A 21,876-nucleotide genomic window follows, 5' to 3' on the forward strand; every position below is an offset into this window, starting at 1 on the left:
CTGTTTGACAAAGTAAGCACTTCGACACCAAAACTCAACTTCACACCTGCGAGCTACAGTGAGTTTAAAAACATTTGGGGAAACAGGAGTAGACCTTCTTCTTAACGAGCAGTGGCACAATGAGACACTTGCTCACAATGATGAAGTCAGGCACAACAGGGAGAAAGCGCCTTATTCATACGGTTGTGTTTTTAGGCAAGCAAGAATTAGCATTCAGAGGACATGATGAGGGTAAAGAATCAGCTAATAAGAGAAATATTACGTTCCCCAGTTTCTATGTTGTGGGTTTGTGTATATGTATGTGTGTATTTCAGGAAGTTCCTGGATTCCCCCAAGCAGCTGATTGGTCGGCCCCATCGATGATTGGAGGTCTGATCCCTCCCTCTCGTTATGGCATACAGCTGTCGGCAATTACCGACTCTTTCTCCAGCTGGATAAAAGCCACTGTTCCTTTGTTCGGAAAGAGAGAGCCTCTTGGTATGTCCTGTGTTTTGTTGTTGGTCTGTATAATTGTTGTAAAGTATTTAGTAGCCGATCCTGCAGATCTATGTCAAAAGGACTGCGTTTGTGATTATTGAAATTGTTAATTTTACGTTAGTAATTATTCTGTTTTTGTTCCCAGGAGGGAAGGGGAAGGCACCGTGGGAGTGTTTAGGCAAGAGGCCTGTGGGATTACATATACCCATAGTATGTACTCTGTCTATGCACACTAGGTAAGACCTGGGCGGACCACCCCCTGTATTGTTATTCCTATTGGAATCCTGCCAGAGTGGGGATATCCAACATTTTGAATTTTTATTCACCCGCAACCTGCATTCAGAATGACTGCCGGGTTAAGAAGACTAAGATATGAGACTACCTAAACCATCTACACTGGGAACAAACATTTTAGTTATGGGTCCAATAAGTCCAAGTAACAGATCGGACTAGTTTAGAAAAATGTATGCTATTTATTTGAGTAGCATAAGATGAATTAATCAATGTACATGAAAATCAATCAACTGTGTCCGCCCAAAGCTATTGCTATAGCGAACTTGCAACATTGCATCAACTATGACGTTTCAACTGGATATATGGGATCATCAGAGCATGACATTTTGTTTCTTAACACTGAGGCCTGGTGATTATCGAGGGAGAGAGTGTTGGAAAGGTTTTTAAAATGTGAGGAACTATTATCATTCGCAATGGATGTACGAAAAAATATACTTTTTGAAATTACTGTATAAGGTGAAGAAAAAATGACTGAGAAGCTCATCTTATTAGTGGTGGTGACTAGACAATCAAAAATCAGACATCCCCAATTGAGCACTTTCCTACATTTGTATGCGTGCTCAGGCGCGCAGTCTCCGTCAACATTAACAGGCCATAGAAACCAGACACATGTTTATTGCTCAGATGAAGGGCTCCAAACAAAACAATGTACAATAGTCGTAAATGTTTCTCACAAGTGTAGCAGGTTGTGAACTCTAACAACAACATCTCCACGCCAAGAATGAGAAAGGTAATTATTGTAATTAATACATGCATTAACAGAAATGTATGTAACCAAATGAAGGGGATAAACGGTAAATGTACTACTGGTGACATACAGTACCAGTCAAAAGTTTGGACACACCTACTTATTAAACGTTTTTTCTTTCTTTTTACTATTTTCTACATTGTAGAATAATATTGAAGACATCAAAACTATGAAATAACACATGGAATAATGTAGTAACCAAAAAAGTGTTAATCAAATCAAAATAGATTTGAGATTCTTTAAAGGTAGCCAGCCTTTGCCTTGATGACAGCATTGCATTCTCTCAACCAGCTTCATGAGGTAGTCACCTGGAATGCATTTCAATTAACAGGTGTGCCTTGTTAAAAGTTCATTTGTGGAATTTATTTCCTTAACTTACGGCTAGTGGTTCCGCTGAAAAGGCAGAGCGCGAAAGTTTTGTTGTTGAAATACTCAACTTTCATACATTCACAAGTGCAATACACCAAATTAAAGCTTAACTTCTTGTTAATCTACCCATTGTGTCCAATTTCAAAAAGGCTTTACAGCGAAAGCACACCATATGATTATGTTAGGTCAGAGCCTAGTCACAAAAAACATACAGCCATTTTCCAGCCAAAGAGAGGAGTCACAAAAAGCAGAAATTGAGAAAATGAATCACTAACCTTTGATGATCTTCATCAGATGGCACTCATAGGACTTCATGTTACACAATACATTTATGTTTTGTTCGATAAATTTCATATTTATAACCAAAAATCTCAGTTTACATTGGCGCGTTATGGTCAGTAATGCTGTGCCTCGAAAACATCCGGCGAATTTTCAGAGAGCCACATCAATTTACAGAAATACTCATAAACTTTGATAAAAGATACAAGTGTTATAAACAGAATTAAAGATGTCAGATTGTGTCAGATTTCAAAAAAACTTTACGGAAATAGCACACCATGCAATAATCTGAGTACGGCACTCAGACACAAAAACAAGCCATACAGGTACCCGCTATGTTGTGGAGTCAACAGATGTCAGAAATAGCATTATAAATATTCACTTACCTTTGATGATCTTCATCAGAATGCACTCCCAGGAATCCCAGTTCCACAATAAATGTTTGTTTTGTTTGATAAAGTCCATCATTTATGTCCAAATACCTCCTTTTTGTTAGCGCGTTTAGTTCACAATCCAAACTCACGATGCGCGGGCAAGTCCAGGCGAAAGTTCAGACGAAAAGTCAAAAAAGTCATATAACAGTTTGTAGAAACATGTCAAACGATGTATAGAATCAATCTTTAGGATGTTTTTAACATGAATCTTCAATAATGTTTCAACCGGAGAATTCCTTTGTCTTTAGAAATGCAATGGAACAAAGGTCGCTCTCAAGGCCACGCGCGTGACCAGCTCATGGCATTCTGCCAGACCTCTGGTTGAAACAGCTCTCATTCTCTCCCCCTTCACAGTAGAAGCCTCAAACAAGGTTCTAAAGACTGTTGACATCTAGTGGAAGCCTTAGGAAGTGCAATATGACCCCATAGCCACTGTATATTAGAAAGGCAATGAGTTGAAAAACTACAAACCTCAGATTTCCCACTTCCTGGTTGGATTTTTCTCAGGTTTTCGCCTGCCATATGAGTTCTGTTATACTCACAGACATCATTCAAACAGTTTTAGAAACTTTTGAGTGTTTTCTATCCAAATCCACTAATAATATGCATATAGTAGCTTCTGGGCCTGAGTAGCAGGAAGTTTACTCTGGGAACGCTTTTCATCCGAACGTGAAAATGTTGCCCCCTATCCCAAACAGGTTAATGCGCTCAATCTAATCAGTTGTGTTGTGACAAGGTAGCGGTGGTATACAGAAGATAGCCCTCTTTGGTAAAATACCAAGTTCATATTATGGCAAGAACAGCTCAACTAAGAAAAGAGAAACGACAGTCCATCATTACTTTAAGACAAGAAGGTCAGTCAATGCTGAAAATTAAGAACTTTGAAAGTTTCTTCAAGTGCAAAAATCATCAAGCGCTATTATGAAAGTGGCTCTCATGAGGGTGGCCACAGGAAAGGAAGATCCAGAGGCTGCAGAGGATAAGTTCGTTAGAGTTCCGGATGCAGAAATTGGAATTTAACTGCACCTCACAGAGTTTAAGTAACAGACACATCTCAACATCAACTGTTCAGAGGAGACTGCGTGAATGAGGCTTTCATGGTCGAGTTGCTGCAAAGAAATCACTACCAAAGGACACCAATAAGGAGAAAAGACTTCCTTGGGCCAAGAAACACGAGCAATGGACATTAGACTGGTGGAAATCTGTCCTTTGGTCTGATGAGTACAAATTTGAGATTTTTGGTTACAACTGCCATGTCTTTGTGAGACGCCGAGTAGGTGAACGGATGATCTCCGGCATGTGTGGTTCCCACCGTGAAGCATGGAGGAGGAGGTGTAATGGTGTGGAGGTGCTTTGCTGGTGACACTGTCTGTGATTTATTTAGAATTCAAGGCACACTTAACCAGCATGGCTACCACAGCATTCTGCAGCGATACACGTGCTCAGCCAACAAGTACTCAGCATATGTGGGAACTCCTTCAAGACTGTTGGAAAAACATTCCTCATGAAGCTGGTTGAGAGAATGCCAAGAGTGTGCAAAGCTGTCATCAAGGCAAAGGGTGGCTATTTTGAATATTATAAAATATATTTTGATTTATTTAACACTTTTTTGGTTACTATAGTCATGGCCAAAAGTTTTGAGAATGACACAAATATACATTTTCACAAAGTTTGCTGCTTCAGTGTCTTTAGATATTTTTGTCAGATGTTACTATGGAATACTGAAGTATAATTACAAGCATTTCATACGTGTCAGGCTTTTATTGACAATTACACGAAGTTGATACAAAGAGTCAATTTTTGCAGTGTTGACCCTTCTTTTTCAAGACCTCTGCAATCCGCCCTGGCATGCTGTCAATTAATTTCTGGGCCACATCCTGACTGATGGCAGCCCATTCTTGCATAATCAATGCTTGGAGTTTGTCAGAATTTGTGGGTTTTTGTTTGTCCACCCGCCTCTTGAGGATTGACCACAAGTTCTCAATGGGATTAAGGTCTGGGGAGTTTCCTGGCCATGGACCCAAAATATCGATGTTTTGTTCCCCGAGGCACTTAGTTATCACTTTTGCCTTATGGCAAGGTGCTCCATCATGTTGGAAAAGGCATTGTTCGTCACCAAACTGTTCCTGGATGGTTGGGAGAAGTTGCTCTCGTAGGATGTGTTGGTACCATTCTTTATTCATGGCTGTGTTCTTAGGCAAAATTGTGAGTGAGCCCACTCCCTTGGCTGAGAAGCAACCCCACACATGAATGGTCTCAGGATGCTTTACTGTATGCATGACACAGGACTGATGGTAGCGCTCACCTTGTCTTCTCCGGACAAGCTTTTTTCCGGATGACCCAAACAATCGGAAAGGGGATTCATCGGAGAAAATGACTTTATCCCAGTCCTCAGCAGTCAATCCCTGTACCTTTTGCAGAATATCAGTCTGTCCCTCATGTTTTTCCTGGAGAGAAGTGGCTTCTTTGCTCCCCTTCTTGACACTAGGCCATCCTCCAAAAGTATTTGCCTCACTGTGCGTGCAGATGCACTCACACCTGCCTGCTGCCATTCCTGAGCAAGCTCTGTACTGGTGGTGCCCCGATCCCGCAGCTGAATCAACTTTAGGAGATGGTCCTGGCGCTTGCTGGACTTTCTTGGGCGCCCTGAAGCCTTCTTCACAACAATTGAACCGCTCTCTTTGAAGTTCTTGATGATCCGATAAATGGTTGATTTAGGTGCAATCTTACTGGCAGCAATATCCTTGCCTGTGAAGCCCTTTTTGTGCAAAGCGATGATGACGGCACGTGTTTCCATGCAGATAACCATGGTTGACAGAGGAAGAACAATGATTCCAAGCACCACCCTCCTTTTGAAGCTTCCAGTCTGTTATTCGAACTCAATCAGCATGACAGAGTGATCTCCAGCCTTGTCCTCGTCAACACTCACACCTGTGTTAACGATAGAATCACTGACATGATGTCAGCTGGTCCTTTTGTGGCAGGGCTGAAATTTAGTGGAAAACAGTTTTTGGGGGATTCAGTTCATTTGCATGGCAAAGAGGGACTTTGAAATTAATTGCAATTCATCTGATCACTCTTCATAATATTCTGGAGTATATGCAAATTACCATCATACAAACTGAGGCAGCAGACGTTGTGAAAATTAATATTTGTGTCATTCTCAAAACTTTTGGCCACGACTGTACATGATTCCATATCTGTTATTTCATAGTTTTGATGTCTTCACTATTATTCTACAATGTAGAAAATAGTAAAAATAAAGAAAAACCCTTAAGTAGGTGTGTCTAAACTTTTGACTGGTACTGTATGTAATGGTGAGTTGATCAAAATAAACAATCTAAGAACAAACAATTCACACAATGAAACAATGAATGTGCAATAATTGGCAGGAGACAACTGAGTGCATTCTGGAGAGCTGAGTACATTCTGGAGAGAGACATGCCTATATCTTTGCCACACACCCCTCCCCTTCTTCTTGACTCAACATTTCAAATGATTGTTAACCTATAAAGCGTTACATGGGCTTGCTCCTACCTATCTTTCCGAGTTGGTCCTGCCGTACATACCTACACGTACGCTACGGTCACAAGACGCAGGCCTCCTAATTGTCCCTAGAATTTCTAAGCAAACAGCTGGAGGCAGGGCTTTCTCCTATAGATCTCCATTTTTATGGAATGGTCTGCCTACCCATGTGAGAGACGCAGACTCGGTCTCAACCTTTAAGTCTTTACTGAAGACTCATCTCTTCAGTAGGTCATATGATTGAGTGTAGTCTGGCCCAGGAGTGTGAAGGTGAACGGAAAGGCTCTGGAGCAACGAACCGCCCTTGCTGTCTCTGCCTGGCCGGTTCCCCTCCACTGGGATTCTCAACCTCTAACCCTATTACAGGGGCTGAGTCACTGGCTTACTGGTGCTCTTTCATGCCGTCCCTAGGAGGGGTGCGTCACTTGAGTGGGTTGAGTTACTGACGTGATCTTCCTGTCTGGGTTGGCGCCCCCCCTTGGTTTGTGCTGTGGTGGAGATCTTTGTGGGCTATACTCGGCCTTGTCTCAGGATTGTAAGTTGGTGGCTGAAGATATCCCTCTAGTGGTGCGGGGGCTGTGCTTTGGCAAAGTGGGTGGGGTTATATCCTTCCTGTTTGGCCCTGTCCGGGGGTATCATCGGATGGGGCCACAGTGTCTCCTGACCCCTCCTGTCTCAGCCTCCAGTATTTATGCTGCAGTAGTTTGTGTCGGGGGGCTAGGGCCAGTTGGTTATATCTGGAGTACTTCTCCTGTTTTATCCCTTGTCCTGTGTGAATTTAAGTATGCTCTCTCTAATTCTCTCCTTCTCTCTTTCTTTCTCTCTCTCGGAGGACCTGAGCCCTAGGACCATACGTCAGGACTACTGGGCATGATGACTCCTTGCTGTACCCAGTCCACCTGGCCTTGCTGCTGTTCCAGTTTCAACTGTTCTGCCTGCAGTTATGGAACCCCTACCTGTCCCAGACCTGCTGTTTTCAACTCTTAACCTGTTGAGGACAGAGGGCGCTGTTTTCACTTTGGGGGAAAATCGTGCCCAATTTAAACGGCCTCGTACTCAATTCTTGCTCGTACAATATGCATATTATTATTACAATTGGATAGAAAACACTCTCTAGTTTCTAAAACCGTTTGAATTATATCTGTGAGTAAAACAGAACTCCTTTTGCAGCAAACTTCCTGACAGGAAGTGGAAAATCTGAAATCCATGCTCTGTTCTAGGGCCTGCCTATTAATGTCCTTGATATTTATTAGTATAGATGCACTTCATACGTCTTCCACTAGATGTCGACAGGCAGTGAGAGAAGAAATGGAGTGTGTAACTTGATCTGGGGTCGAATAAAAGCTCTCGGCATGACGTGTCACCAGTTTCCTGTTTTCTGGAAAGCGCGTGAAGGGACCTGGATTTGCCTTCTGATAAGCTGTCGTTATGGACGACTAATATCTCCGGCTTTGATTTTATTTGATACATGTGACAATATCATCGTAAAGTATGTTTTTTCAATATAGTTTTATTAGATTATTGAAATTTATTCGGGACGTTAGGCGTGTTGCGTTGTGTGCCTTTGTTCAGGAAGGAGAGCTTAGCGCCACTTTGCTAGCTTTCCGTGCTAATTGACTGGAGAAGAGAACATTCTAAATCCAAACAACGATTGTTCCCGACAAAGGACCCCTTGTACAACATTCTGATGAAAGATCATCAAAAGTAGGACCCATTTTATGATGCTATTTCATATATCTGTCGAACATGTGAAATAGTCGTTTGCGCCCAGATTTTGGGTACTCTCTCGCTATACCTAAGCTGGATGTCGTAATGAAGTTATTTTTAGAATTCTAACACGGCGATTGCATTAAGAACTAGTGTATCTATCATTTCCTATACAACATGTATTTTCTAGTAACGTTTATGAATAGTTTTTTGGTCAGAATAGTTGGTGTCATAAAAATATCCGCACATTCTGGGAAAAAGATGCTACGTTAGCACAATGTATAACCACTGATTTCAGCTCTAAATATGCACATTTTCGAACAAAACATAAGTGTATGTATAACCTGATGTTATAGGACTGTCATCTGATGAAGGTTTATGAAGGTTAGTGAAAATTAATATCTTTTGCTGGTTTATTCCCTATTGCTAACGTGCCTATTGCTAACGTGCCTTGATGAATGAATGCGGTAGTGTGGTAGGCTATTGTAGTAAGCTAATATAATGCTATATTGTGTTTTCGCTGTAAAACACTTAAAAAATCGGAAATATTGGCTGGATTCACAAGATATTTGTCTTTAATTTGCTGTACACCATCGATTTTTCAGAAATGTTTTATGATGAGTATTTAGGTATTTGACGTTGGTGTCTGTAATTACTCTGGCTGCTTCGGTTCTATTTCTGACGGTAGCTGTGATGGTAGCTGCAATATAAAACTGATTTATACCTCAAATATGCAAATTTTTCGAACAAAACATAGATTTATTGTATAACATGTTATAAGACTGTCATCTGATGAAGTTGTTTCTTGGTTAGTTTGGTTGGTTCTTGGTTAGTTAGGTTGGCTTTGCATGCTACCTGTGCTGTGAAAAATGTCTGTCCTTTTTTGTATTTGGTGGTGAGCTAACATAAATATGTGGTGTTTTCGCTGTAAAACATTTTAAAAATCGGACATGTTGACTGGATTCACAAGATGTGTATCTTTCATTTGCTGTATTGGACTTGTTAATGTGTGAAAGTTAAATATTTCTAAAAAATATCTTTTGAATTTCGCGCTCTGCCTTTTCAGTGGAATGTGGGAGGAGTTCCGCTAGCGGAACGCCAGAGCCAGACAGGTTAACCTGTTTGGCGTGCAAGCCCGACGTCGGTACACTTATGACAACAGCCAGCTCAAAGTGCAGGGCGCGAAATTCAAAAGATATTTTTTTTAAATATTTTACTTTCACACATTAACAAGTCCAATACAGCATATGAAAGGTACACATCTTGTGAATCAAGCCAACATGTCCGATTTTTTAAATGTTTTACAGGGAAGACACAATATGTAAATCTATTAGCTAACCACGTTAGCAAAAGAAACCACTTTTCTTACTCCATCAGTTTTTTACTCCATCAGTAGCTATCACAAATTCGACCAAATAAAGATATAAATAGCCACTAACCAAGAAACAACTTCATCAGATGACAGTCTGATAACATATTTATTGTATAGCATATGTTTTGTTAGAAAAATGTGCATATTTCAGGTATAAATCATAGTTTACATTGCAGCTACAGTCAGAAATTGCACCGAAAGCAGACAGAAAAATTACAGACACCAACGCCAAATAACTAAATACTCATCATAAAACATTTCTGAAAAATACATAGTGTACAGCAATTGAAAGACAGGCATCTTGTGATTCCAGACAATATTTCCGATTTATCAAGTGTTTTACAGCGAAAACACAATATAGCGTTATATTAGCGTAGCCACAATAGCCAGAAACACTTGGGCGCCGACGACCAGTTCACATGCACGACAGATATTAGAAATAGCATCATAAAATGTTTCTTACTTTTGGTGATCTTCCGTCAGAATGTTGGACAAGGTGTCCTTTGTTCAGAACAGTCGTTGTTTGGATCTGGAACGGCAAATTTCCCTCTTGATTTAGCATGGGCACTTGCCAAGTGGCACGGATCTCTCCAACGTCAACAAAGTCAGAGAACGGAACACGGCAAAACTCCAGAAAAAATTTCAATAATCTAATTAAACTATATTGAAAAAACATACTTTACGATGATATGGTCACATGTATCAAATAAAATCTAAACCGGAGATGTTAGTTGTCCATAACGACAGCTAAACAGAAGGCAAATCCATGTCCCCTTTCACGCGCTCCAGAAACAGGAAATGGACGGTCACGTCATACAAAGAGCTTTAATTCCACCTCAGACCAAGATAAACACGAAATTTCTTCTCTCACCGCCTCTTGACAACCAGGGGAAGGTGTATGAAGTGTACGTAGACTCTTACGTATCATGCCCATGTATAGGCAGGAAGTTGAACAGAGCATTGATTTCTGACATTCCACTTCCTGGTCAGGAAATGTGCTGCAGAATGAGTTCTGTTTCACTCAGAGAAATAATTCAAACGGTTTTAGAAACTAGAGTGTTTTCTATCCAATAGTAATAATAATATGCATATTGTACGAGCAAGAATTGAGTACGAGGCCGTTTGAAATGGGCACGATTTAACTGGCTACTCAATACTGCCCCTTGCAGCCATAAGAAGTTAATGATCGGCTATGAAAAGCCAACTGACATGTATTCCTGATTATTATTTGACCATGCTTGTCATTTATGAACATTTTGAACATCTTGGCTCTCTCTAATTCTCTCCTTCTCTCTTTCTTTCTCTCTCTCGGAGGAACTGAGCCCTAGGACCATACGTCAGGACTACCGGGCATGATGACTCCTTGCTGTCCCCAGTCCACCTGGCCTTGCTGCTGTCCCAGTTTCAACTGTTTTGCCTGCGGTTATGGAACCCCTACCTGTCCCAGACCTGCTGTTTTCAACTCTTAATTATCGGCTATGAAAAGCCAACTGACATTTATTCCTGATTATTATTTGACCATGCTTGTCATTTATGAACATTTTGAACATTTTGGCCATGTTCTGTTATAATCTCCACCCGGCACAGCCAGAAGAGGACTGGCCACCCCTCATAGCCTGGTTCCTCTCTAGGTTTCTTCCTAGGTTTTGGCCTTTCTAGGGAGTTTTTCCTAGCCACCGTGCTTCTACACCTGCATTGCTTGCTGTTTGGGGTTTTAGGCTGGGTTTCTGTACAGCACTTCGAGATATTAGCTGATGTACGAAGGGCTATATAAAATAAACTTGATTGATTGATTGATTATACTCAAGGCACATCATCTTCACACATATTTTAGATGCTTTTCACTGACAGCCGTAACTCAATAATCAGCTAGGCCTATTGACACACTCGCTGCCCAAATTGCCTGCTTCCCATAGGCCTACACGCTTATGATTGGAAACTGTACACAACTATTTTTTAGAGTAAGCTAATGAGTCATGCTCTCTGGTGAAGTATTTTTTATTTCTTTCTGTATAGACAGGAGTAATTATATTATTTTGGCAGATTTATTTCAATGTACTTTAGGGGAAGCTTAGCTTAGTACCGACTAATTGATATTCATAGCCTGAATAGCCTAAATGATTAGTCTTAAGTCTTAGTCAGATATCATGACTGTAAAGCCAATGCAACTGAAACTGCCTGTTTTATAAACGGTAGGCTACAACATGGATGGGCATTCATAAAAGTGCATTACGGGCCGACACTGTATAGCCTAGGCTACTATTCTACTTTGCAGGGATAGGAGAAGGGCGGCAATCTTCTTTTGTCTCGCCTAGTGCGACATATCGGCCAGGACCGGGCCTGCAAACGTGTGTACACACCAACACCCCCACCAATACCACACAGATCACAGATGGCCCCAATGTACCGAAGTGAGAAGTTGCCATAATAGATGGACAGCAATTTGCAGTGAAGTGTATCATAGGATTTTAATGACTAGCCTTTTCTCCTTTTTCTCTGGAACATGGGAACGTTTGCATATGGATCGCTGGTCTGACATTTTATCTGGCGTGTCTCAGACTGACAGAAGGGCCTTGACTAGGCTATGTTTGGGGTTTATGCCAATGCGACGGGGTTGATCTCAATGCGACGTAATGTGAGGAAACATAATAGATTCAGGCACTTTTCAAGTTAGTTTGTTAGTTTTTCTGGCCGTTTAGCTTTAGAGGTCGGTCTTTTACGGCTCAGTGGTGTAAAGTGCTCGAGGCTCCGTTTGAGGCGTGTGCGTGTGCGTGTGCGTGTGTGTGTGTGTGTGTGTGTGTGTGTGTGTGTGCGTGCATGCATGCAAAAGTAGCGGTCCATGAAATACTGCATGCCTTATTTAGCCAGCTGATAGGACTACTTTCTATTACAACCAGGAAGACATTTTGACCTCTGGCAATCTGAAGCTGCAATCACCACTGATTCTTTATGAAAACACATTCAGCTTGACGTAGTTCCCTATTCTTAGCCTGAGACAGATCAACTGAAACAGTAGCCTAGTTACACAACCATTGTTATATTTGACTTCACATGGAAATGAGGAGATTAGCACCTGCAGCAGACTGGGCCAGACAAGAACACATTCCCTGCGAATGTTTCTGTCCTTTGATCATGTTGTCTCTGTATCCGCTGCTATATCTTAGTATAGCTGCACAGAGCCTTGGTGTCTCTACTCTGTCAATAGGCATCAATGTGATGCCCTAAGGAACATGTTCTTAGAAGATGAATCATCTTTTGGACAATTGTTACCATGTTACATCGGATATGTTTTATACATCTCATCAATACGTGATTTGGTTGAGTAAGTGATAGTCAGCATCAAAATGATTCTGACCTTGAGGTATTGGTAATATAGCTACCACACAGAAATAGATATTTCTGCTAGCATCACATCACATAAATGTCCCAGAACAAGGAAATACAGAAACCATAAAGAGGACAAGATTATCCTGCTGCTCTTCACATTATAACATTGATTCTGTCACACAAGACATGGCACAAACTGAGTAGTAGACCACATAGCACAGCAAGCTCAAAACAAGCTGCTGTCTTGCTCTTACTTGTTTTCTGTTGCAGGTGAACGCGTAAATTGATCGCATCCCATTGTTGCTCTCGTTGATCAGGTTTTGTTTGTAAACATTTTGTATTTACCGTTTAATCACTATTCTGCACTCTACTCAAGGGGGTTGCAAATTCAATGTAGCATCTCTATAGCCTTGCTATGCATGATGTAAAGTTCTATGATGCATTGCATTGTATAGATTGACATAGTAATACCAGTATGTGGCATAATTGAATAAATCTTGTTACACTAGTTGCACACTTACCTGTTGAAAAAAAACATTTACGTTTTTATTAAATGTTAAATTCGAATGTTATGGTAGGCACTGATAGCAGGTATAAAGTAGTCACCCAGTGTTCCCCTCCTGTTTCTCTCCCTTCACGGTCATTTGTCTCAGTTATATTTGCCATAACTGAAGATGGACTATGGATCTGACATTAATTATTTTCCGGTTTCCTATTTTCCCCTTTTTCTTATTCCGGACATATTTTGCATATAAAACCATCTAGCGAGCCTAACAAATGACATGGGTGGAATCAGAAAGAGGGAGGAATGGTGATATTAGAAGGTGTATTAACCCCACAGGACATATGAACACTTCTTCAGGAACCTTTGATCAACTGTATTGGATCAGACAAGCAAACCTCCATTCTATTAGTTGGTATTAATGAAATCAACTCAAAAGAACCTCCTCTATCTAGTGAGTCTATTGACCTAAAACGTCTCAACCTCGCTATCTAGTCAGTCCACGGAACAAAAACGTCTCAACCTCGCTATCTAGTGAGTCCACTGAACAAAAACGTCTCAATCTCGCTATCTAGTCAGTCCACGGAACAAAAACGTCTCAACCTCGCTATCTAGTGAGTCCACTGAACAAAAACGTCTCAACCTCGCTATCTAGTGGGTCTACTGGAGAACAAAAAAACGTCTCATGTCCCTGCAAGATTGGCTGGCATTGTTCAGGGGAGGAGAAAGAGAGTAGAGAAAGAGATAAAACACAAATAGTGCCCACAGAGAACCAGGATAGCAACACAATTAGACCCAAACAAATATTGAGAAAACAAAAAGATAATTACTTGACACGTTGGAAAGAATTAACAAAAAAACAGAGCAAACTAGAATGCTATTTGGCCCTAAACAGAGAGTACACAGTGGCAAAATACCTGACCACTGTGACTGACCCAAAATTAAGGAAAGCTTTTACTATGTACAGTCTCAGTGAGCATAGCCTTGCTATTGAGGAAGGCCACCGAAGGCAGACTGTCACGCCCTGGCCTTAGTATTCTTTGTTTTCTTTATGTTTTTTAGTTAGGTCAGGGTGTGACATGGGGAATGTATGTGTTTTTGTAGTGTCTAGTGTAGTTGTCTAGTTATGTCTATGGCTGCCTAGATTGGTTCTCAATTAGAGGCAGCTGTGGTTCATTGTCTCTGATTGAGAGCCATATTTAAGGCAGTCATAGGCATTGGGGTTTTGTGGGTAATTGTCTGTGTCTATGTTCTATGTTGCATGTGTGCACTTAGTTCATTTATATAGCTTCACGGTCGTCTATTTGTTGTTTTGTTTCATTTTTCTTCTTAATAATAAAGAGAAGATGTATTTTTCACACGCTGCGCCTTGGTCCACTCTCTCACCCTTAGACAGCCGTGACAGAATTACCCACCTAAATCGAACCAAGCGGCGTGTCAAGCGGCAACAGGACCCACCTACACAGGATTTCTGGACATGGGAGGACGAATTGGATGGTAAGGGACCTTGGGCTCAACCAGGAGAATATCGCCGCCCCAAAGCTGAGCTGGAGGCAGCGAAAGCCGAGAGGAGGCGATATGAGGAGGCAGCACGGAGGCAAGGCTGGAAGCCCGTGAGTACTACCCAAAAATTTATTGGGGGGGGGCTTAAAGGGAGTGTGGCGAAGTCAGGTAGGAGACCTGCGCATACTCCCTGTACTTACCGTGGAGAGCGAGAGTACGGGCAGACACCGTGTTACGCAGTAGAGCGCATGGTGTCTCCTGTACGCGTGCATAGCCCGGTTCGGTACATTCCAGCTCCACGTATCGGCCGGGCTAGATTGAGCGTTGAGCCGGATGTCATGAAGCCGGCCCAACGCATCTGGCCACCAGTGCGTCTCCTCGGGCCGGCTTACATGGCACCAGCCTTACGCATGGTGTCCCCGGTTCGCCTACATAGGCCGGTGCGGGTTATTCCACCTCCCCGCACTGGTCGGGCGACGGGGAGCATACAACCAGGTAAGGTTGGGCAGGCTCAATGCTCAAGGGAGCCAGTATGCCTGCACGGTCCGGTATTTCCGGCGCCACCTCCCCGCTCCAGCCCAGTACCACCAGTGCCTACACCACGCACCAGGCTTCCAGTGCGTCTCCAGAGCCCTGTTCCTCCTCCACGCACTCTCCCTGTGGTGTGTGTCTCCAGCCCAGTGCCTCCAGTCCCGGCACCACGCACCAAGCCTCCTGTGTGTCCCCAGAGTCCTGTGCGTCCTGTTGTTGTTCCCCGCACTAGCCTGAAGGTGCGTGTCCTTAACCCGGTACCTCCAGTTCCGGCACCACGCACCAGGCCTACAGTGCGTCTCAGCCGGCCAGAGTCTGCCGTCTGCCCAGCGGTGCCTGAACTGCCCGTCTGCCCAGCGGCGCCTGAACTGCCCGTCTGCCCAGCGGCGCCTGAACTGCCCGTCTGCCCAGCGGCGCCTGAACTGCCCGTCTGCCCAACGGCGCCTGAACTGCCCGTCTGCCCAACGGCGCCTGAACTGCCCGTCTGCCCAACGGCGCCTGAACTGCCCGTCTGCCCAACGCCGTCTGAACTGTCCGTCTGCCAAGCGCCGCATGAACTGCCCGTCTGGACTGAGCCTTCAGAGCCGTCCGCCAGACAGGAGCAGCCAAAGCCTTCCGCCAGACAGGATCAGCCAGAGCCTTCCGCCAGACAGGATCAGCCAGAGCCTTCCGCCAGACAGGATCAGCCAGAGCCTTCCGCCAGACAGGAGCAGCCAAAGCCTTCCGCCAGACAGGAGCAGCCAGAGCCTTCCGCCAGACAGGAGCAGCCAGAGCCTTCCGCCAGACAGGATCAGCCAGAGCCTTCCGCCAGACAGGATCAGCCCGAGCCTTCCGCCAGACAGGATCAGCCCGAGCCTTCCGCCAGACAGGATCAGCCCGAGCCTTCCGCCAGACAGGATCAGCCCGAGCCTTCCGCCAGACAGGATCAGCCCGAGCCGTCCGTCAGCCATGACCAGCCCGAGCCGTCCGCCAGCCATGACCAGCCAGAGCCGTCCGCCAGCCATGACCAGCCAGAGCCGTCCGCCAGCCATGACCAGCCAGAGCCGTCCGCCAGCCATGACCAGCCAGAGCCGTCCGCCAGCCATGACCAGCCAGAGCCGTCCGCCAGCCATGACCAGCCAGAGCCGTCAGCCAGCCATGACCAGCCAGAGCCGTCAGCCAGCCATGACCAGCCAGAGCCGTCCCTCAGTCCGGAGCTGCCGTCCCTCAGTCCGGAGCTGCCGCCCCTCAGTCCGGAGCTGCCCCTCATTCCGGTGTTGCCCCTCAGTCCGGTGCTGCCCCCTAATCCAGTGGGGTTAATTTGGAGGGTGGCCATTTGGAGGAGGCTACCAAAGCGGGTATTGACAATGGTGGAGTGGGGGCCACGTCCCGCACCCGAGCCGCCGCCATGATGGGGCCCACCCCGGACCCTCCCCTTTCTATGTCAGTTTGTGCGGTCGGAGTCCGCACCTTTGGGGGGGGGGGGGTACTGTCACGCCCTGGCCTTAGTATTCTTTGTTTTCTTTATGTTTTTTAGTTAGGTCAGGGTGTGACATGGGGAATGTATGTGTTTTTGTAGTGTCTAGTGTAGTTGTCTAGTTATGTCTATGGCTGCCTAGATTGGTTCTCAATTAGAGGCAGCTGTGGTTCATTGTCTCTGATTGAGAGCCATATTTAAGGCAGTCATAGGCATTGGGGTTTTGTGGGTAATTGTCTGTGTCTATGTTCTATGTTGCATGTGTGCACTTAGTTCATTTATATAGCTTCACGGTCGTCTATTTGTTGTTTTGTTTCATTTTTCTTCTTAATAATAAAGAGAAGATGTATTTTTCACACGCTGCGCCTTGGTCCACTCTCTCACCCTTAGACAGCCGTGACACAGACCTGGCTCTCAAGAGAAGACAGGCTATGTGCATACTGCCCAAAAAATTAGGTGGAAACTGAGCTGCACTTCCTAACCTCCTGACAAATGTATGACCATATTAGAGACACGTATTTCTCTCAGATTACACAGACCGACGAAGAATTTGAAAACAAACCAAATTTTGATAAACTCCCATAACTATTGGGTGAAATACCACAGTGTGCAATCACAGCAGGAAGATTTGTGACCTGTTAATTGAAATGATAGACGGGGGGGGTCAGAAGAGCCAGAGATGCTTTTCACTTCATTACAGTATAAGAAGGGCCTTATGACAAAAAGCCATGCAGTACTGTAGGAACTGTGTCTGTCTGTATCGCTGTAGCCTTCAGCCCTGGCCTACAGGCTGTGGAAGCCAAGTCAGAATTTACCACAGGACAATGTGGTGTATTTTGTGTATTGTGGCTCATGCTTTGTACAGATTGAGTCATCCTTGATACAAGGCACAATGTGGTGTTGATTGTGAGGGGGATGAAGACGAAAACACCACCCACCATCTCACTTGTGACTTAAGAAACACGCACACACAGTGGAGGTACAGTCTATCTTTGGAAGTATAGCATCACATTTGTGAGTAAATACAGACTCCCTGAGCGATCACAGCTTCCCAAGTAGCTCACACCTCATGAATATAAATAGAATCTGCATAATTAAAATGTCTCTGCAGGTAAAATAGTTTCATGAGGAAAGTTAAGTAAATTCTAATGATTTCAGTAGACCTGAATACAGAAAGCATACAAAGTATAACAAATACAAAATGCTGGAATAAAGAAAGTGGTCTCTATTATTAAAGTAGTCTTCACATAATACTTTCTTTCTGTGTTTTTCTTCCGCTAACCATGATTTACCAAAGATATCTGAGAGAAAGTGAGACAGAGACACAGAGAGAGAGAGAAACAGAGAGAGAGACAGAGAGAGAGAGACAGAGAGATGAAAGGGAATGAAATTACATTTTGTAGAGAAAAGGAGCAGGAACAATAGAAGTGGAGAAACTTTGGTGAGACAGAGCGGGAGACTGCAGTGGGTAATTATATCAAATTAATATTTACACTTGGTTAACAATCCTCTGCTGGAAGCCGGAGTGGCAGCCTGCTTCTCCCTGAGCATGACGGAAATAAATAGGTTTTAGCGCTTTAACATTTTGAAGTACATTGAAATCTACTTTGTGCATCTGAAAAATATTAGTATGCTCCTTTCAACCATGAAAGATATCCCCTGCTGAAATCATGAAGTGTGGGGCAGGCAGGGTTTGGCTGTTAGGCTTTACTAACCACCAGATTAGGTAGATAGATTAGACAGTGCCTTTGGAAAGTATTCAGACCCATTGACTTTTTCCACATTTTGTTACATTAGTCTTATTCTAAAATGGATCAAAAATTAAAAAATGTCCTGAGAAATCTACACACAATACCCCATATGACAACGCAAAATGGGTAAATTTACCTCTGGTAAATTCAATTGGTTGGACATTATTTGGAAAGGCACACACCTGTCTATATAAGGTCCCACAGTTGACAGTGCATGTCAGAGCAAAAACCAAACCATGAGTACTGTACGCAGCCAGGAAGCACCCAGCAAAATCTCATTTTTAAGTCCTTACTCCATTTTTAATCTGTTTGTTTTCATCTTATACACATGGTGGTTCACAGTAACTTTTTGTCACCCTATTGATGTTTTTATCTAATGTATTACTTGGCACTGTACAAAGAGGTTTGCTGGATTTAGCTTTATACTCAAATACACCCAAATGTTTTCCTCAAGTAATTAGTATTATTTTTAATGAGTTAAGGAGCTCTGGGCCTTCTGTTTTTATCAATGGGGAAGTTGAGGTTAATGAGTACCAGGCCATTAGTATGTTAGTTTACTACCATGAGATACTTCAGTAGGTTTTATATTTCCACCCACGGCATTGTGAGCCTCTTCTGTGTGTGGTGGGAGGAGAGCGGTAATAATGGCAGGAAACAATGGCTCTCTACAGTGACATGTTCAAGTTAAATAAACACAGAGATGGAGCGAGAGAGAGGGAGAGCCACCTGTTCAGTGATGGATAGTCCTGTGAACAACAACACACTGCCCGAGGTCAACACCCTCTCTCTCCTTCTTTCTCTTTCCCCATCTCTCTCTCTCTTCATGTGTTCCTTTGTTCCTCATCCAGATCCTCATCCATGATGTATCATCTCCCAGTTTCCAAACCCAACTCCCATAGTTTCCCTGCCTCCCTTCCTCCGTCTTTCCTACAGCCTCCATCTCCTTTCCTCCCTACTCCCCTTCCTGCCTGCCTCCCAAAGCTTTCCTTCTCTCCCTCTGTCTTTCTCCCTCCCTCACTCCCTCCCTCCCTGCCTGCCTGGCGCTCTCCTCTCAAAGCTGTCGTCTCTGCTCTGCTCTGACACTGTCACACATGTTCTTGTGTGTTTGTCTCCGTCTCTGAGGGGAAAGATTCAGAATCTAATTACCAGGTTGTTTTGTAATTAATTTGCAGTAAACACCTAACTCAATTAGGCAGCAAGTGTGATTCTCCTCTCTCTCCTTCACACACCAAGATGGTGATGATGTTTGGAGCACTCCAACGACTTTCTCACCAGTCAAACTGTAAGGGTGAGGACCCTGGTCTTTTTCCTCTCCCTGCACAATTAATGCTTCGTATTAATTGATGTTTCTGTTTAGTTATGAGTGAATACAATTATGTAAAGATACTGTAGGACCTACTCTAATGATAACAGCATTTATATTTCATTGTGAATAGGGAGATTGAAGCCACATTGTATTCAAGCATGTTGTTTTCTAATGAACACCCTCAAAGATTTTACCAGTGAAATACTTTTGCTATGCTGTGAAACTGACTATGTTGGAATTATGGAAATAATTGCTCACAACAAGAAATCCCTAAAAATCTTTCAGTGTACGATAACAGACTTTTCGGGACCTAGTAGAACATATAAATGTCATAAGAGACATGTCAAGTATTCTGTAAGGCGCTAGTACATAAGGGGCATCTGCCAAGAGATAGCAGTGAATATGCCATCTCATGTCACATGATCCTAGTGGAGATGTAAATCTGCCATGGGTTTCGAGGGAAAATCCCTTATAATCTTCCTCTCACTGTGTGAATGTCACTAATACTGCAAATGCTAATACTGCACAATTTAAACACTTGCTCCCCAATCCCCCTTCCCTGATACATGTATAAATATTGGACTATAAATTATGCCTTCTTGTATTAGACTTATGTGAAAATGTTTATTCTATTCTACTGAGCCATCTATTTTATGTTCATATTCTTATCTTTTGTTATTTCTTATTGTTGTTGCATTGTCGAGAAGGAACCTGCAAGTAAGCATTTCATTGGACGATGTATACCATATGTATCTAGTACTTACAACCATAAAACCTGAAACTTGGCATGTTGTTTAATGGCAAGATATGACATAGACAATTCAGACAGTTGTACCTCCAGGAGTTCCACGCACAGCGTCTTGAGACTCGTCTGAAGTCGGTACAGCCCATCTGCCAACTTCTGTCTGTAGCGTCCGAACCATTTGGGCTACACACTAATAGGACCCATCTGTGTAAAGGTGAGACGAACACGTACATTTGGTTGTTGTGTTCTAAGATGCCCTCAAGCATCACAAGACTCGTCTGAAGGTCCCCAGGTACCAGTTGAAAAAATTTATGGAAGTACAATATATATGGAGTTAAATACATGTCAAAAGAATAAACAAATGTTTCCTGATCTTTCCTATATCTTTCAGATATAGGACAGAGAATTCAGAAGAAACTTATTTTAGATTTTTGGGGGGACTATCTGTTGTTCCATGTAGTGAATCTGTTATCCAATTCATTTGCATGGGCTAATAGCAGTAAGACCAAAAATACAGTGCATTTGGAAAGTATTACGACCCCTTCACTTTTTTCACATTTTGTTATGTTACAGTCTAATTATAAAATGTATTTTAAAAAAATCTCATCAATCTACACACAATAACCCATAATGACAAAGCGAAAACAGGTTTTTAGAAATTAATTACAAATAAAAAACAGATACCTTATTTACATAATTGTTCAGACCCTTTGCTATGAGACTCGAAATTTAGTTCAGGTGCATCCTGTTTCCATTGATCATCCTTGACGTTTTTACTACCTGATTGGAGTCCACCTGAGGAAATTTCAATTGATTGGACATGATTTGGAAAGGCACACACCTGTCTATATAAGGTCCAACAGTTGACAGTGCATGTCAGAGCAAAAACCAAGCCATGAGGTCGAATGAACTGTCCATAGAGCTCTGAGACAGAATTGTGACAGGATTGTGTCGAGGTAAAGATCTGGGGAAGGGTAATAAAACATTTATGCAGCATTGAAGTTCCCCAAGAAAACAGTGGCCTCCATCATTCTTAAATAGAAGAAGTTTGGAACCACCAACACTTTGTCTAGAGCTGGCCGCCCGACCAAACTGAGCAATTGGGGAGAAAACATATCCACAGCATGATGTTGCCACCACCATGCTTCACCACAGGAATGGTGCAATGTTTTCTCCAGATGTGACACTTGGCATTCAGGCTAAAGAGTTCAGTTTCATCAGACCAGAGAATATTGTTTCTCATGGTTTGAGTCTTTAGGTGCCTTCTGGCAAACTCCAAGCGGGCTGTCATCTTCCTTTTACTGAGGAGTGGCTTCTGTCTGGCCACTCTACCATAAAGGCCTGATTGGTGGAGTGCTGCAGAGATGGTTGTCCTTCTGGAAGGTTCTCCCAACTCCACAGAAGAACTCTAGGGCTCTGAAAGAGTGACAATGGGGTTCTTGGTCACCTCCCTGCCCAAGGCCCTTCTCCCCATCTGCTCAGTTTGGCCAGGCGGTCAGCTCTAGGAAGAGTCTTGGTGGTTCCTAACTTCTTCCATTTAACAATGATGG

At 43.2% G+C, this 21,876-nt stretch overlaps 1 long non-coding RNA gene across 2 annotated transcripts in view; it reads left to right on the forward strand.

Moving 5' to 3' along the window:
* The window catches only part of LOC120023850, a 34,651-nt gene extending 27,643 nt beyond the window's left edge, over positions 1 to 7,008 (forward strand). For both annotated transcript variants that reach the window (XR_005472773.1, XR_005472774.1), the window contains exons 2-4: positions 315 to 477; positions 623 to 713; positions 6,959 to 7,008. This is a non-coding gene — a long non-coding RNA (uncharacterized LOC120023850). The remainder of the gene's footprint in view (positions 1 to 314; positions 478 to 622; positions 714 to 6,958) is intronic.
* The last annotated feature ends 14,868 nt before the right edge of the window (positions 7,009 to 21,876 follow it).

The sequence above is a fragment of the Salvelinus namaycush genome, chromosome 28, assembly GCF_016432855.1.
Source record: "Salvelinus namaycush isolate Seneca chromosome 28, SaNama_1.0, whole genome shotgun sequence".
Lineage (NCBI taxonomy): Eukaryota > Metazoa > Chordata > Actinopteri > Salmoniformes > Salmonidae > Salvelinus > Salvelinus namaycush.